General features: G+C 43.5%; 1 long non-coding RNA gene across 1 annotated transcript; it reads right to left on the bottom strand.

Annotated features, from left to right (window-relative positions):
• Positions 1-411: 411 nt before the first annotated feature.
• LOC122471150 lies at positions 412-5,407 on the bottom strand. The gene is made up of 3 exons (XR_006294134.1): positions 5,339-5,407; positions 2,676-2,795; positions 412-1,026 (listed from the first exon to the last, which is right to left on the bottom strand). It is a non-coding gene; the product is annotated as an uncharacterized LOC122471150 (long non-coding RNA).
• Between the last annotated feature and the right edge of the window lie 9,424 nt (positions 5,408-14,831).

Genomic DNA, 14,831 nt, shown 5'->3' with positions numbered 1-14,831 from the left:
TTTAAGCAATCTAATTACTGTATAACCCCAAGAAGACACAATTTGACTCCTAAATTCACTGAGTGGTATGCATTAAATATGTACAGCTTTTTGTATGTCAATCATGCCTCAATAAAGTGGGGCTAAAAAAAGACACAACTTTAGAGAAAACAAACTATATAGGCACCCTTTTTCATTAACTTTAATCGTTATTAACTTACTTCAACCGTGATCTCATTAGGCCATAATGAAAATGATCATTTGTAACTCATCGGATCTGCTTAGACCCAAGCGCTATTGCTAATGTATTTTGCTATATCTAGAAGTGGGAAATCATTTTCTCTTTCCACTTTGCTTAAGTTGCTTCACAGCATATTTAGTTAAGCTTCATTCTGGTTCACCAGAACAAAGGCATCCCTGGCTGCCCTGGTGTGAATGCTCGCATTGTCTGACTTTATTGTGTCCTATTTCCGTGGGGAAAATTCCAGAGGTGGTGGGGGAGCAGACTTTACCAGCTCACAGCTTTCCTCCCTAACTAAATACTTGAGGAACAGGCATGGATTTAAGAATATGAGAGATAAGCCAAAGTAGGGCTGCAATCCTTTCTTGTGCCAATTATAGAATTGGAAGGGAGAGCAGAGAAGCAAAAGCATGGACCTGCCCCCCACCTTTCTTGAAGATTTCCCCAGTTCTCACCAAGTCCTTCTTTCTCTCCTTCCTCCCCTGTTTCCCTCTCATCTCCTTTTTTAGGTGTTCTGGGAACCAAAGGGAAAAGATACTAATCTTATTTCCATAAGCAATTTTTTTTTATGGAGGGGAGTCCAATAAACACTATTTCTGATAAAAAAAAAAAAACCTGCTCAGCTCTCAAAATGTTGCTTTCTTCACTCTCCATTTTTTTTCCTTTTCTTATCTCTCAGCATCCAATTTCATGGAACACCTCTGGATACAAATTTCCTCCTTTGACTCTTGGGTCTTTTCAATGTGCTGTCTTATATTTCCATGTTGTTTATTTTGCATTTGGAATTAAAAGCTGTTTCATTTGGGCTGAGAGAAAGCATAAAGAAAAGCAGACGAATTATTTCTGTCTCCACTAGAGTTAACATCAACTATCTTTTCAGGTTTCTCCCCTATCCCACCTGTTCCATGAGAGTTGGCCAGTTGTAAAGTTTTATACTGACTAGGAACAGTCAATGTTCTCAGGTTTGAGTGTTTTTCATTTACTTCAAGAATAAAGTCACTTTCACCTCTACTTGATGAGCCTGGTCTCTATTCACCCAACGAGGAAAAGTACATGTGTTTTTTCTGTCCCCTCAGGCCTCCGAGGAAAGAGTTTGGAGCAGGGCCAAGCTATCCCAGCCTTTGCCCTCAATTGCACACAGAGTGGAGAGTCTCTTAGCTCAGGAGTCTGTGCTGCTCAAGAGTTTGCATAAACACAATGTTGAGAAATACCTCTTGTGGAGTCGGTGCAAAAGGCAAAGGACAAACTGGTTGCCCCTGAGATGGAGACATTACCAAGCTGGCTTTAGTTGTTTCATATTGGACCCCCTGTGAGAATAGCTGACCTAAGTGTCACTCTGCTCTAATTACTTGGTGAGTTACTTAAGTCTCTCTGGAACCCAATTTCTTCAAAACTAGGGATGACACCACATGTTCCCTAAGATCCTTGCATCTTGGCTATTCTATGAGTTAATTAGTGAGTTTTGTTTTCCAATAAGCACACACCCAAAATAGTGCTGTGGTTCTCAAGGTAGGCCTTATGTGAGTTCCTATAATCTTGTAATCACCCAAAATAAGAGAGGAGTATTCAAGGGAAAAGATCCTTCCTTCCCTCCCTCCCTCCTTCCTTCCTCCCTCCCTCCCTCCCTCCTAGCTTTATTGTTTTCTGATAGTTTATAATTACTTTCTACAATCTTTTCTCTTTTGAGACTAGAGTTGACATTTACAAATAGCCATTTGAGCTAGCTCTTTGAAGAAGTGAGTGGTCAAGCATGATGCCACAACCTTGGCTACAACAGTTTCCCAGAGAGCAGTCTGTGAAGTCTGAAATGCTGTCTGCCAGGCATGAAGCCACAGTTCACACTTCTTGCCAAATTCAAAATTCCATATGAAAAATATCCTTAATGTCAAAGGAGTAAAGCACTAGGGCCTTCTCTTCCTTTTAATCTGTTTATTGTCTTAGTTCTGAAATTTTTAGCTGCTGACTTTGATGTCTGTTTTGGTAATATTCGATACTCCCACTACTTTTTTCTTTAAAACTTACTGACTTGTCCAGCTTCTTAGGAAGATCTTTTGTGTTTTATATGTCAACATATATAAACTCATAACTGGAGAAACATTCTACATATTCCAGGTTACTTTAAAATTAGACCAAATCTTTATTTACAATTTACTTTTTAGCTTTCATCAAAGCAGTTAACCATTAAAGAGAATAGAATCTTCTGACCTTTCCACCATTTTCATGGGTTATAGCGTGCCTCTTGGGCATGGATGAATGTTATAGGCAGGTGGTTTCTAGCCCAGTATAACCAGGATTACCATTTCTAACTACACCATTGTGCAGATATAGAGTGAAAAGCTACTTGACAGGGAGCTATATTAGGAATTCAGGCAACATGCAGATGGCTGGATTTATTGGGCCCCTTTCATTTCAATCAGAAAATTCTATACTTCTGTGGTTCTGACCCTTTTCCTACCTTCTATATACCCCTGTTTTCGCAGGCAGCTTCTGATGTGTCTCCCAATAATCTTGCCTCCTGGCATTCACTCCCTTGTATAATGCCTTCCTCTTAAGTATAGGCTGGACCTGGTGACTTCTAAGGAACAGAATACACAAAGGTGATGCGATGTCACTTCTAGGACTAAGTTACAAAAGATTGGGACTTCCATCTCATTAGCACATTCTTTCTTGCTGGCACCCTCTCTTGCTCTTTCTGCTTGCTCACTCTGATAAAGCGAGCTGCCATATGGAGAGGAACTGAGGGTAGCCCGTGGACGACAGCTTCAGAGAATGGAGGCCCTCAGTCCAACAACCAGTGAGGAAGTGAATCCAACAATCAGAACAATGTAAGGGAGCTTTGAGGCAGATCCTTCTGCAGTCATGCCTTCAGATAAGACTGCAGCCCTGGCTGACAACTTGATGAAACTTTGTAAGAACCCAGAGAGACAGGACACAGCTAGGCTGTGGGTTCCTGGAAGCCTGGACTCCTGTCTGACAGAAACTCTGAGATGACAGGTATTGTCATTTAGGCCCCTAAAGATTTTACAGTTGGGGGTCATCTGTTGTGCAGCAGTAAATAACCAACACTTCATCCAGGACTACCAAGAACCCTCAGTCTCTCTCTCGCTCTCTCTTTTTCTTTCTTTTTAATGTGTATTTATTTTTGAGAGAAAGAGAGAACAAGCAGGGTAGGGGCAGAAAGAGAAGGGACAGAGGATCTGAAGCGGGCTCTGCTGACAGCAGAGAGCCCAACATGGGGCTCAAACTAATGAACCGTGAGATCATGATCTAAACCGAGGTTGGATGCTCAACCAACTGAGCCACCCAGGCACCCCAAGAACCCTCACTGTCTTAACCTTGCTTCATCTACCAGGACTCCTTTCAGTGTGTCAAGTGTTTCATTTACAGATTTAATTTTACTGAAATTTGCTATCAAAGGGGTTGGACTCAGTCATCTCAAAAGATCCCCTCACCTATAAAGTTCAGAGTCAACTTCTTTGCTCCAAAAAAATAATCACTCACTTTTCATCCTCACGAAATAAGACGGGTTAATTGGCCACAGTTGCTGGCACAAGACTAACTGGCTGGCTGTAAAAGGGCTGCTGGTGCGAGTGGGTTCAGGAGCAGGGTGAGCCGTCATGGCCCCTGCAAGCTCCTCTCACTTCCACCCTCTGGAGAAGCTCTGGTCCTCACTGCCAGCCACCACCTCCCCACTGGGAGGGCTCTGACTCAAAAGCTTACTGTTTGTTCTTATTGTGGTTCCTGTCTTGTAGCATTATAGATATTTCTGTGATTTCTTTTTTGTTTCTTTTGAAAGAACACTTGAACTTATAGTAAAAAAAAAAAAAAAGTGCCTGAATTCTCCCTTCTCTTCTTCCTTTGAGGGTACCGAGACAGAGACAGTTTAAGTGGCAGCCAAGCCCTGGACTCCTTCCTTCAAATGGTAGGGCATTGTTAACCCTGAAGTACCTCACTGGGAAATGAACTTTAAGCCTCCCTTAGAATGGTGACAATGATACGGGCACACCCTGGATGGCCTGACATCTCATGCTGCCGCCTAAACCCTGCAGAGATGTGTGAAAGTGATCCTGCTGGCTTGAAATTCTTCCCTATTTCCTTTTCTCTTATTTTTCTTCTTTTCTGTCCCCTTCTCCCTCTCTTCATACCACCTTCCTATATCACCTGCTATAGGCAAAGGCATTAAAAGAGGGTTTTTTTGTGGGGGGAGGCGAGCCTGGGTGGCTCATTCGATTGAGCATCCGACTTTGGCTCAGGTCATGATCTCCCAGTTGGTGGGTTCGAGCCCCATGTAGGGCTCTGTACTGACAGCTTGCTCAAAGCCTGGAACCAGCTTAGGATTCTGTGTCTCCTCTCTCTCCCCTCCTCCGCTTGTGCTCTGTCTCTCAAAAATAAATAAATGTAAAGATTTTTTTTTTTAACTTAAAAAAGAGGGTTTTGGTTTTGTTTTTTATTTTTTCTTGTTTTGTTTTTTACAAAAACCATACTGATATACCTTAATTAAAAACATAAACAAACAGGGGGGCCTGGGTGACTCATTTGGTTGAACATCCGACTCTTGATCTCAGCTCGGGTCTTGATCTCGGGGTGATGAGTTCAAGCCCCATGTTGGGCTCTGTGCTGGGTGTGAAGCCTTCTTAAAAAAAAAAAAATATATATATATATATATATAGAGAGAGAGAGAGAGAGAGACAACATATATATAGAGAGAGACAAACAACAAATTCCAGAATTCTTTCTCTCTCAGCCCCAGGCATTCTAACAAGCTTTCATGATCCCCATTTTGAGGTTACAGTCTGTGGCCAGGGCCTGGTTGACAGGTTCCCTAGGGTACAGTGGAGGTTGTTGTGGAATAACAGATTTCCTGGGGCTACACGGGCCTGGAGATAAATGGAAGGTCACATCGACAGTCATGAATACGCTAAATGTCTCTCTGGGTCTTACTCTCACCTGCTGTGGTAGGATCGTCCTTCCACCATTAAGGCCAGTCTCCTAATAATGTTTTACAGGTGAGAACTGGCAACTTTGCTACCCCAGGGCATCCAATGCATTCTTCCCCAGCCCCCACTTCCCAGCCTTGGTCTTCTTGGTTGATATCCACAGCCCCTTGACAGGCCTTACCCGTGCTGGGCCAGTGGCACCCTTGTAGACATTGGTATCCTTGTGGAGAGTACTGTGCTCTGAAGTCTCTAGAGTTAAAAAATGTTTAAAAGTGCTGGTACTGGTCAAAGTCTTACGGGCAAGCATCATATCAATTCAGGCTAATTAAAAAAAAAACAAAAAGGAACGAGGAGTGCCTGGGTGGCTCAGTTGGTCAAGTGCCTGACTTAGGCTCAGGTCATGATCTCATGGTTCATGGGTTCAAGCCCTGAACTGGGCTCTGTGCTGACAGTGCAGAGCCTGCTTGGGATTCTCTCTCTCCACCCCCTCCTCGCTCAAAACAAATAAAGACAGAAACTTAAAAAAAAGAAAAAAAAAAGGAACTTCTTGTTAAAATGATATTGGATAGTTTTCAAAATTCCTGGATAACCAGAGAAAACATGATGAGGATGTCTATAGACAGAAACAAACGTCCAGATCCTATCTGGGGGCTATTTCAGTGAGGAGATCCCTCTCCAAGATGCCCTGGCTGTACACCCAGACTGTCCCCACTGACACCAGAACTCTGTCACTGTCACCTCCAGAAGAAATGAGATGGAGATGCTGCCACTGCATCTACTTCCTGACACAAGGCCAGTGGGTCTCCCCCATACATTACCTCCAGCAAAGCTGAGAAAAGCAAGTGTCTAGTGTTTTCAGCTCTTTCAGTGGGAGGTGGGCTCTGTCTCCTTAGGTGGAGATTGCCAAGTGTAAGAGCAGTTTAGATCCTGGGTACCCCTGGGTGAGAACAGATGTCCACCGCAGTGGGGCTTACATCCACTTGACACTTGAGCCCCCCAGCCTCCTCTGAGCCGCACTGACATTTGTGTACCAAAGTGCACGGTGTGGACCCCAGTGCCCATAGAATCACTTGTGAGAACTGCTTCTTCAGCCTGAGCTGTGAAGTCTGACTCCTGGTGATCTCTTTATGCCCCTCCTCATCTCCTCTAAAACACCTGCTGAAATCTGTTCCTTGAAGGGCTATGTCGCCCATCCAGGGTAACAGTCTCCCCACCACAGCCTAAGTCAAGGAAATCATGAAAACTCTTTCCTAAATACATGGAACATTTTGCCTATTTTCTAAACAAGCAAGTGGTTGAGGGGGTCCTGGTAGGTATGACAGAGTATACCGGCAGGCAGAACTGGGATTTAAATGTGTTCCGTGTCTGGGCCTAAGTGGTTCCCTTCCTCCCAAATATCTATCTGCATCTACTGACTTGTATGGGGAGACCCTGGGGGAAAATCAACTTCAGTCTGGTTTACAATTTACAACTACACTTGTCGGGACCAGTGGAATGAGACTATGGAAACTACCATATTCCTCATGGCACCTGGTGTGATAGCCACGTGTTTAAACAGGGCCAGGGTGAGGAGGAAAGAGGAGGTGTATGCAGGAAACAGCCCTGGGTCTGATGTCAGAACCCATCCTAGGAGTGTGTTTTGCTCCAGGGAGAACAACCATGTCTGTCACTTGATAAAAGGTTTTACTACAATCGGCCAGTTTAGGGCCTAGACAACAGTGTTCTAGCCTCCACAACACAGCATAGTACTGAGGGAGGGAGTTGTTTTGTTTACTTGTTTGATTCTGTTACTTGCTTCTCAATGGACATTTGTGGTGGGGGGAATCAGCAGGTATTTGCCCCTCAGGCATGGGGTGACAGAAAGAGGCGGGGCGGGGGGCAGGTCACTCAGAGGTGACTCCTTTGTGGAAATGTTGGGCTGCCTGCTAGAGTTTGGGATTGGTGGCAATAATGCTGCTGAGGCAGTGGCAGCAATGGATTGCAGCCAGTTGGTGTGGGGTCTATGCACTGGAATATCTGAGAATGTGTGGGGATCGGCGGCTGCAGGGTCTTGGCTCAGCCAGCATGACACTAGCAATGGTGGAAGATTTACAGACAGTGAGGGTGTTTCAGGGAAATAGAGGCCAGAGGCAGTGGTGTATTTGGTCTCAGAGAGGAAGTTCTGCGGACCTGTTGGGGCGATGACTGCCCAGTGCCCATTCAGTAAGCAATAGAAAGAGTGATGATGATAATGGTGATAATAATAGGTAGTATTTATGGAGCATGGTGGCTACTATTCTAAGTGCTTTCCATGTATTTCTTCTCTTAGTCCTCACTACAACCCTAGTGAGTAGATATTATTATCATCGTCCTTCTACAAGTCAAGCTTGGACGGGTTATATGGCAGATTGCATTTTCCAAAGATGGCTGCCACAATATGTCCTAACCCACGTGTTATTTTGCAATGTGACTTTGATCCTCCTACCATTGAAAGATGGGGTCTATTCTCCTCCATGTGAATCTTGATCAGGCTTCTGGATCTCTTGTAACCTATGGAATGCAGCAGAAATGAGGCAATGTGACCTCAAAGCCTAGGTCACAAAGGAGATGCACTTTCCACCTTCTTTACCGAAATACTTATGCTGGGGGTGCCTGAGTGGCTCAGTCAGTGAAGCATCTGACTTCAGCTCAGGTCATGATCTCATGGTTCATGGGTTTGAGTCCCATAAAGGGTTTGCTGCCCACTTCAGATCTTCTGTCCCCCCCTCTCTCTTCCCCTTCCTTGTTCATGCTCTCTCTCTCAAAAATGAATAAACATAATGTGGCAATAATGTTTATTCATTTTTGAGAGAGAGAGAGAGAGAGAGAGAGAGAGAGAAAGCATGAGCGGGAGAGGGGCAGAGAAAGTGGAGACAGAATCCAACGAAGGCTCCAGGCTCTGAGCTGTCAGCACAGAGCCTGATGCATGGCTCGAACCCACAAACCATGAGATCATGACCTGAGCCGAAATCGGACGCTTAACTGACTGAGCCACCCAAGTGCCCCAAACATTTTTTTTAAGAAAGAAATACTTATCCTTGAACCCTGAGCTACCACGGAAGCAGTCTGACTGCTGTGAGGCCACCATGCTGTGAGGAAGCTCAAACTTACCCACAAGGAGTGACCACATAGAGAGGTCCTGAAACTACGTGAAGAGGGAGAGATATCCAGCAAACCCCAGCTCCTCCACCCCCTGCTATTCCAGTTCCAACCACTGTCTGATTGTAACCACATGAAAGACACTGAGCCAACTCAAACCCTGCTGAAACTCCCAACCACAGAAACCATGAGAAATAATAAAATGATTGCTGCTGTTTTAAACCACTAAGTTTTGGGATAATTTGTAATGCAGCAATAGATAAATAACAACTTGCCCACAGCATGTAAGTGGTGAGGCTGAAATTTGAGCCATCGGTCTGGTGAACAAAAAACACACATACACATGAAGGCACTTTTTTGAGATCTCCGGATATATACCTGGAGAGGAGAACTGATTCTTGGATGATCATCTAGTATTCGAATTTCACAAGATCCATTTATAATTTTATTGTGAAGTTGTTTGTACCTACAAGTTGAGGAGGTCTGAGATGTTCAAATTACATAGGAAAGTCAGATTTAAAAAATATCTATGTCTGTTTCCTCTCTAGCATGTGAATGACAAGAGTCAAAAATGCTTCTCAAAGACTCACCCTAGAGGGGAGGGGCTGGTTAAAAAATGCTGATTCCCAAGTGGCACCTGAATCTCTGAATCTGAATCTCTTAAAGGTAGGACTAGGAATCTGAATTTTTACCACCTCTCCAGGTGATTCTTAAGTACATTAGAATTTGAAAACAGCTGCTCAACAATATCATTTAACCTGGAGACTATTCAAGGTGAGGCTTACTAAAATGCCCTCCTCAGGAAAATCATACACTCCCCAACCCTTCAATCAATGTTACTGCCTGAATTTGCTTGATCATAAGGATCACCTGGAGGGAGGTTTCACAAAAATGCACATTTCTAGGCATCTTCTCTGATGGGAATCAGATATGAAGCAAAGCCCAGGAATCTGCATTTTGCATTAGTTGTTAAATGTTCTTCTAAGTAACTACACAATTTGATGTGTTTCATGTAGTTATTGGAATACAGATCAGTTAAATTTGGGATAGCATTTACCCAAATGATAATCTTAGTCTTCAAATAGCAGTTTATTTTAAGCCATTGCTTTTGGAAAAACTTTCACTGAATGCTGCATTTTTCTTTTCTACATAGAGACAAAGATTAAGATAACAAGAGTTAACATTCGTTGAGCACCTGGTGTGGGTCAGTCACCATGTATTTAACCTTCCTCAAACCCTCTGAGGCAGGTATTACTGCCACCCCCATTTTATAGATGAAGATACTGAGGCAAAGGGTGATTAAAGCTTCAATTCCAACCTATGCTCTTAACCTACACAATCCTGCTCCTCTACTCTTATTCCAGACCAATTCCTTTGATGCTCAAAATGTGCCTTTATTCAACACTTTTGTGAAATGTATTTCTTATATAAAAGAGGTTTACCTTGTGTTGTATCCAACTCATGGCCAAAAAGTTGCTAGAAGTCTCCTTGTTCCTAAACACCGAGGCATCTTCTAAAAAATATTTTCTATACCAGCAAAAAAAGATCACCAACACAATTATTAAATAAAGATTTTTGTTAATGATTTTTTGATAATTTATTCTTGGGCTTCCTGTGAATTGTTGAGTTCAGAGTATCATGGGAAGTCTCTAATCAGGAAACAAAATTATAAACATTCATAAGAGTTGTGTTTGAAGACAGCTGCTTTTAACACATGGTTCCACTAAGAATTCGATACCTTGGCAGGGTTAATTTATTATGTATTTTGCTTTAAACAGAAAGCATGCACATTGATTAGATCAAAAGTATTCTTGCTCTCATATAGCAAGGAGAGTGTATACAAGAAAAGAAAGTGTGGTGTGCAGGGACAGCCAGGTACTGCTGGCATGTGGCTTCACTGCTGGCTGTGATATGGACTGTGAGCAAATTAACTCACCTCTTTAGGGGTGGCATTTTAGCTTCCTCAGAGAATCTCAGAAATCCTTAGGGAGGGAACCCTATAAAACCAAGGCTTGCTGCACTCGCACAGATTGAATATTCTTGGTGATAGAATGCGGGAGAATGCAGAGACATTTAGGTTAGCCAAGCAGGATAAAAAATGGTCTGGAAATGGCCATGAAAAGGAGAAAGATGCCCCAACCCATCTCCTGCTGGGTCTATGGGGAAAACATTGATTAGGTCACAGCAGGTTTCCAGTGAGAGACTAGGTTTGGTGCATAAGAGAACTGGAGAGCTAGAAGGAAGAGAATGTGTTTCAGTTACTCTTTCTGCATAATGTATAACCCCAAAGATTTAGAGGCTTAAAACACAATCCTTTTTTTTTTTTTTTTTTTTAATGGTTCTGGTATAGTTGACCGGATTCGGCTAGGTGGTTTTCACTTGGGTTCCTCATGCTGTTAGTATGGTTGGGACTGGAGTTATCTCAAAGCCATCTTCAGTCCCATGTTGGGTGACTAATATTGGCTGTCAGCTGAGACCTGGGGCTGTTGGCTGGGAGATCTAAGTGCAGCCTCCCTGTGTGGCCTGGACTTCCTCCCAGCGTGGTGACTGGGCTCAAAGAGCAAACATTCCAAGAAGACCATGAAGAAGTATCACCTTTTATGATCTAGACTTGGAAATACAGAGGGTCACTTCTGCCATAGTTACAGACCCTCTTGGCTTCAAAGGAACACAGACTCAACCTTGACAGGAGCAGGGTCAACATCACAGAGAAAAGTGTGTTGCATGGGGGAATCTCATTGCAACCATCTTGGAAAATACAATCTGCCACAGAGGGTGTGTACAAAGAGCAGAATATTAGAGCTCAAGAATTCAGAAATCTGGACATTTGAAAGGATCGCAAAGGCCACTCCTATAGGCAATTTAGGTGGAATGGAAGCAAAGGTCATCAGAGTTGAGGGAGATCTGGGACGATGAGTCAGGGTAATTGCATGGCCATTGGATGGACACTGACATCCTCAGGAAAGCTAAGGGCTTGAGAGAGTGTGATAAAAGCAGAGAGGGCAAACAAAATCTTCTGAGTTTTGCCTTTGGGTCTGGGATGGTAAAGAAAGTAATCTCTGTGGGGAGGACTTCTCTTTTATGGGGGGAAACATATTTGCCGTGGGCCTATTTTTTTGTGCGCAAAGACAGTAATGGTTAACATTTTTACAGTACTCATTCACTCATTCAAAATGTACTTCCTAAGTACCTACTCTGGTCAGGTCTGTTTTAGATGCTGACATAGATGCTGATACAGTGGTGAACAAAATAGACAAAGATCTCTACCCTTGTGAGTCTTATATTTTAGTGATAGAGACAAACATAAAAGAGGTTTTTTTTTTAACACTTAGTTCTTTGTCTTGAGAGACAGATAGAGAGCAAGTAGGGGAGGGGCAGAGAGAGAGAGAGAGAGAGAGAGAGAGAGAGAGAGGGAGAGTGAGGATCTCCAGCAGTCTCCACACCATCAGTATGGAGCCCGATGTGGGACTCGACCCCACAAACCATGAGATCATGACCCGAGCCAAAACCAAAAGTCAGTTGCCTAACTGACTGAACCACTCAGGGGCCCCTAAAATAGTTTCTTTTCTTTTCTTTTTTTCTTTTTTTGAAGAATAATGCACATTATATTATATAGTGATAAATACTAAAGGAAAAAGTCCAAATTCTCTGTGCATCTTAGATCATAGCACAGGAGTTAAGAGCATGGATCTGGGAACCAAACTGTTGGAGTTTGAATCCCAGTTCTGCAACTTATTAGCTGTGCGATTTGGGGCAGGTTACTTAGCTTTTCTGAACCTCAGTTTCCTTATCTGTACACCACTGAAAACAGTAGGTTTTGCATCAACAGTTGTTGTCAGGATTAAATGAGCTAATACAGGAAAAGAACTTAGAACAGGATGACAGGGACAGGAGGCCCAGAAGGGGAAGTCACAGGCTTCAGGGTTCCTCCTGAAGCTCAGGGACCAAGCTTATCCTATCAGTCAGGGTACCTGTGCTGGGGTTCATAGATCTGGGGAGGAACAGATCTCAATGAAGACATGTCACAGGGGCCTCAGGCTGCCCCAGGGTAGTATGTGGGATGGCAGCGTGCAGATGAAATCTCAGCAGACTTCAGGATTTAACCCTGGGTTCAGCCTACTTCAGACCACAGGGAAATATCTGTTTTCACCTGGATGCAGAAACAAGACCTTGGAACTTAGTTATACTGATAGAGTAGAATGGAAGGGGAGAGGTAGTGAATAATCCATTCATTGCATCCTAGTAACAAACAGAGCATCCAAGTGAAATTGAGAGGTGGTTTCCCACAGGGGAGCTACATAGGTGGAAAGCGGGAGACACCTGAATCAGACAGGCCTAGGTTTTAATTGAAGCCCTCCCCCCCTTTTTTTAAAAAAAATTCCAGTTAGTTAACATACAGTGTAATGTTAGTTTCAGGTGTACAATATAGCGATTCAACACTCCTGATACGAAGTTCTACCTCTTAAGTAATAGGGCAAGTTACTTAATCCTCTCAGACTTACTTTTCTCCTGAAAACTGGGGATAATGATACCTACCTTATACAGATCGTATGAAGTTTAAATATCAAGAGGCCGACAGTGTCTAGCTGTTAGATGTGTGCTCAGTGGATGGCTTCATCGCCTAGTGAGACAGTGGGTCATCCATGGACATAGGATGTTTACTGGTCCACTCCTCATCATTTAAAAATGAGCATTTCCTCTGTACTGGCAGTTATGAGATGATATCAGACTCTACTATCCCTTGAATGAGAAAATGACACATCCATCCCCTCTCAGTAGGACACTTACTTTCAGTGGTGTTTTCCTGAAGGGTCCTGGGAGGCTTGGGCTTTCACAGATCCTGCTATAGAAAGATTGCTGGTCAGCTACTTCCAGTACTGTCCTGCTATATCCTTGCTGTGACCTTTTCCCAAACAGAAAACATACAGTCTAGCGTTCTAACTCAGCAAAGCAAGTTTGGGGTCATGAACAAGCTCATGAAAACCTTTTTGGATTTCTGGTTCTGGCATGGTAGATTGAGCCAACACAGAAAATGCAGAAATATTGGATAAAACATGCCGGGAAAAAAAGCTTAACCACATAGCCATACTTGGCAGGAAGAAAGGAGCATCTTCAGGTGTTGATGAAAGATAGGCCTTCAAACCAGCCCAGGGATGGAACTGCAGTGGCCCAAGGGGATGTGGCCATGGATGCAGAGGCCCCAGAAACCAAGGTGACGAGCTAGAGCAGAGATCCCTGCCAAGCCTCCATGAAAGGGAATGGGGAGGGGTGCCTGGGGAACTCAGTCAGTTAAGCCTCTGACTCTTGATTTCAGCTCAGGTCATGATCTTGCGGGTTCATGAGTTTGAGCCTCGAGTCAGGCTCTGTACTGACAGCTCAGAGCCTGGAGCCTGCTGTGGATTCTGTGTCTCCCTCTCTCTCTGCCCCTCCCCTGCTCGTTCTCTCTCTCTCTCTCTCTCTCTCAAAAATAAACAAACATTAAAAAAATTTAAAAAATAGAAGGAATCATACAATACATAGCCTTTTGTGTCTGGGTCTGTCTTCTTTCATTTAGCATGTTTTCAAGGTTCGTCCATGTGGAAGCATGTATCAGTACTTCATTCCTGTTTTTTTAATTAATTTATTTATTTTGAGAGAGAGAGAGAGAGATGCATGCACAAGTTGGGGAGGGGGAGAGAGAGAGAGAGAAAGAGAGAGAATCCCAAGCAGGCTCCTTGCTGTCAGCACAGACCCCAATGTGGAGCTCAGTCCCACAAACGGCAAGATCATGACCTGAGCCGAAATCAAGAGTTGGACACTCAACCGACTGAGCCACCCAGGCACGCCTATTTCATTCCTCTTTATGGCTGAATAGTAATATTCCATTGTATGTACATACTACATTTTGTTTATCCATTTATCAGTTGATGGACATTTTTGGCCATTAGGAATAATACTCCTATGAACACTTATGGATAAGTTTTTCTGTGCACACATGTTTTCAATTCTCTTGAATATGTGCCTAGGAATGGAATTGCTGGGTCACATGGTGATTCTATGTTTAACATTTTGAGACACGTTTTCCAAGTGGCTACACCATTTTACATTCCCCACCAGCAATGTATGACGTTTCCATCTGTGTATAAATTTTGAAGTTTACATTCTTGAATTGGAAATCAATCTCCCAGAGTTTTGCCCACCAGCCAGTGAAGACCCTGGCTGTCTGCTGGTACTGCGGGAAGGCTGGTGGACAGCTCTACCTGCCTGGGAGCAGAGGACTTTCCTCTGTACAACAACAGGGGCTCTTCTCTGTGAGCCCTCAACAGGAACACCTAGCTTCCCACACAACAGCCTCACCTAGCTTCCCACACAACATGAGCTCTGTGAGGCAACGGCTGTTGCTCATCTTCTCTATGGCTCCAACACTTGCAATTGTTCCTGGCACGTTGTAGGTACTCAATAAACATTTGTGAAATAAGTGAATAGATTAGCCTCCTCCTTTGTCTGCCTAGTTCCCTCTTCCTGCATTTGAGAATATCACTTTTTCGTTCTTTGGGAGGACTGCTCCTTTACAGAAT

Source organism: Prionailurus bengalensis, chromosome E3, assembly GCF_016509475.1.
Source record: "Prionailurus bengalensis isolate Pbe53 chromosome E3, Fcat_Pben_1.1_paternal_pri, whole genome shotgun sequence".
Classification (NCBI taxonomy): Eukaryota; Metazoa; Chordata; class Mammalia; order Carnivora; family Felidae; genus Prionailurus; species Prionailurus bengalensis.
The sequence above is the reverse complement of the archived record's forward strand: the minus strand, read 5'-3'. Positions and strand labels throughout refer to the sequence as shown.